Consider the following 4,042-nt stretch of genomic DNA (forward strand, 5'->3'; position numbering starts at 1 on the left):
ATCAGAGGACCATACATCCAAATGAGAAAAGCATTTTCCCAATCGAATCAAAATCCAAATTAGATTTTGAAATGACACCCAGGACTGCCTGAGCAAACAGAATGCTGAATGTCAGTCCCAAATGATCAAAGTCCCAATTCCTCATCGAAGGAATGTGTGACCATAAGAAGCGTCTGCCAAATGGACCTTGATGATCAAAAGCACGGTTGCTCTTTCCACACGTGTAATACTGAGAAGGAAGCTCAACTCCACTCTGAATCTGAATATGGGTTTCCTTTTGGACTAATTTATGAGCAAATTCCATCTGTTTTTCACCCCATGAAGTTCTAGAAAGCTTTTTGACAGATGTTAGCTTTTCGATAGATGTTCAAAGAAGAAAAATTGTGTACTGGTACACTTCACATATCCACTTTTTCTCCCGCGGACCCACCGTACTCTCTCTGACAAACCCTCAGTCATGGGTCTGGTTGTTCTCCAGCTCTGGTCCTATTTATTAAAACTGAACTTAGAGGAATGGGAAATATCCAACTACAGTAAAATTAGATAAAGAGCGCTGGCCCTTACCTTAATCTTGGAAATAATCCACACAACGACGGCCTTTATTATAAGATTATAATGCTGAAACAGTAAAAGATTCAGGGTTTCAACTACAAATTGGCACTTGCCATCTACCTCTCATGAGCCACTGCAGCTGCTGACTTTCAAGACCCCCTGAAAGGAGTCCAGGGTGAGAGCAGAAATGAGGGCCTCTGTGCTCTGGGAAAAACTCGCAGAACAGGTCTTCAGATAGATATTTTCAGGAGACAATTTAATGAGCCCAATTCTTCCATCTCCGCGTATCTAGAAAAGCACTAAAATCCTTCATGGTGATGTCTACTCCTCGTGACTAGCAGAAACTTTCATGAGACTAGCAGAACCTTCTGCCAAAAATATGTGCTTGGGCTTCCCTCGTGGCACAGTGGTTGAGAGTCCGCCTGCCGATGCAGGGGACGCGGGTTCGTGCCCCGGTCCGGGAGGGTCCCACATGCCGCGGAGTGGCAGGGCCCGTGAGCCATGGCCGCTGAGCCTGCGCGTCCAGAGCCTGTGCTCCGCAACGGGAGAGGCCACAACAGTGAGAGGCCCGCGGACTGCACAAAAAAAAAAAAAAAAAAAAAAAAAAAAGTGCTTGATTGCATGGACTCCCCCTTCACCAAAATTATATCTATACTGAACTTCCCCCCCTGCCTCTTGGGAGCAGTTGTTCAGAGCTATCTGAAATGCTGTCTCCCAGCCTGTAGTCCTCATTTTCCCCCAAATAGAACTTAACTCACACCTCTCACGTTGTGCATTTTTTTTTTTACTTCGGCAAGGGAATGGAGAAAAAGAGGGGATTTGGAGAAGGGTGATGAGCCTCCACAGGAACCCTAGAATCACAGCGAGGTGGCCACTGGGAACAAGGCCAACCCTGACACATGTGTGTGACATTCCTTACAAGCACAAACAACAATTCAACTGGTGGGTCAGCCGCCACGTCTGAAACAGCTACTGGGACAAAGCAGGAAATGGAGTCCATGCCATCTCACTCAGATTGGATTAGAGGTTTCAGCCTGCTGTTTTCTTCACTCCAAGGTGTGTATTGGCTGGCAGGAGTGTAATTTTTGGCAGTTACTTTTAAGGGGGTAACAGCACTTCTGAATTTCTGCAAAATGTATCACTGCAGCTCAAGAAAAGAAGAAGAAAAAAATACCTGAGCATGTGGCGTAAATTTGAACTTGTAAATTTAAATTCCCTAGACTTAGATTAGCAATATTTTTATTTTCATTGAGCAGGAAGGCTGCAGGTTTTGTGTAAGCCAGCCCTTACTATCTCAGGGGAATAATGATATTTGTTCAGTGCTGTGTTAAATTCCCAATTTGACAAAGATTAGAGTCAATCTTAACTGTAATTCATAATTTATTTGGTGTATTTATTCAAGCACATGGGAGGATGTTTGAAATGCTCTCAATTTTATACATATTATACTGAGAAATGGTATATTACTTGCCATATCAGTAAACAAAGGATGTCAGGGTCATCAGTGACCATGTGATTTGGTGAGTCCTGAGGGAACTCAGGAAGGAAAGGAAGAACACCTGCCACCTAGCAGCCATCACACTGCAGCCACTCCCCACGGTGAGCCCTGAGGAAACTCAGGATGTAGCTAAGGTGCATATGAAAAGAATGATTGCAGTGAGCCCAGATTCTTGCACCTTCCCATACATAGAAAAGCACTAAATACCTTAACTTGAGATATCTAGTTTCTTTAATTAACAATAATCTTTTGAAATTCAGACTACCTGCCCTTTGTTGCAAAACTCCTATATATACTAGCTCTCCCCTTACCTCTTCGGGAGCAGTTACTTCAGGGTTACTTGATATGCTCTCTCCTGGCCCTGAAGTCCTAAAAATTTCTCCAAATAAAACATAACTCTCGGCACAAATGAACCTATCTATAAAACAGAAACAGACTCACAGACAGAGAGAACAGACTTGTGAGTGCCAAGGGAGTGGGGGAGGAGAGAGGGATGGACTGGAAGTTTGGGGTTGGTAGATGCAAACTATTCTATTTTTTTCTTCATGTTTTATTGAGACATAATTGACATACAGCACTGTGAGTTCAAGGTGTACAGAAAAATGATTTGACTTACATACCTCATGAAATGATTACCTCAATAAGTTTAGTGAACATCCATCATATCATATGGATACAAAATTAAAGAAATGGAAAAAATTTTTTTCCTTGTGATGAGAATGCTTAGGATTATTCTTTTTTGTTTTTTTCATTGGAGTCTAGTTGGTTGACAATATTGTGCTAGTTTCTACTGTACAGCAAAACGAATCAGCTATATGTATACATGTATCCCCTCTGTTTTGGATTTCCTTCTCATTTAGGTCACCACAGATAAACCATAATGGAAAAGAATATAAAAAAAGAATGTCTAGATGTGTATAACTGAGTCACTTTACTGTAGAGCAGAGATTGCACAGCATTGTAAATCAACCACACTTCAATAAAAAAAATAGTAATAAAACAGAACCCTCAAGTTTTAGGTTGTACATATTTTTTAAGTTGACAATACACACTCATTTTGTCTCTCTCCCGCTCCTCTCTTATCCCATCCATTATGAGAAATTGTTTATGTTAGAGGTAGAGAATCTGATACAGATATATAAGCACATATAAATGTCAGCATAAAACATCAATTATTTTATGATGATTAATGTTATAATGACAGCCATCTGAGGAATGAGGAAACTAGAGCCTGTTGAAAGTTGTTACCTGCAGGAGCATATGACTGGAGGCAGCTGGGGTCAGGGGGAATCTCCAGACGGCTGAACACATGTACAAATACTTTTTAATTTAGATTCTGATATAGGGCTTGAATTTTAATATGTTAAAAATATATTTTTAATCTCAGATTGTTTTTCAGAAAGGGTGTGATTTCTTGTGGGCATGTTATTACAAAATATCATTTTTGAATGCCCCTGAGCCAAGGCATAGTTCTAATTGAGAAAAGTTTTCCCTCTTAATTTAATAGCCTGCCACTTTATGATAACGAAAGGCAGAAGATTGTCTCAGTTTTAACATTACTATCCAGGTTTCATCATTTCCCCTTTTTAGGACCCCTCTTTCCATATGCATTGATTACCTGGGAAATGATCATGCCAGCTGTACTTTTTGCCTTTTTTAATATTACAGTTTATCAAGATAAACTGTGCTTTTTGGCAAATCACCTAACACTTGCTCTGGAAATTGTATTCAAAAATAGAATTTTTTTCATCTCCCACAGCATTCATCAGACTCTAAGCCTGAGGCATCTGCTGGACAATTCTCAGTTCTTTGTAGTTACCATTTATTTAAAAGCAGTCTGTTGAGTCTGCACCACATTCAGTCGCTTGTGCCAGGGATAGACATAGTTACTACCCTCCCCCTGTCCTTCAGCTACCTGTGCAACCCCTGTTGCCTGTGCAGGATGGTCTATCTAACCTACCTTCAGCTCTTTCCATTAAGGATTTCCTGCTG

This window comes from Lipotes vexillifer, unplaced genomic scaffold (assembly GCF_000442215.2).
Source record: "Lipotes vexillifer unplaced genomic scaffold, Lipotes_vexillifer_v1.1 scaffold633, whole genome shotgun sequence".
In the NCBI taxonomy this organism is placed as follows: Eukaryota; Metazoa; Chordata; class Mammalia; order Artiodactyla; family Lipotidae; genus Lipotes; species Lipotes vexillifer.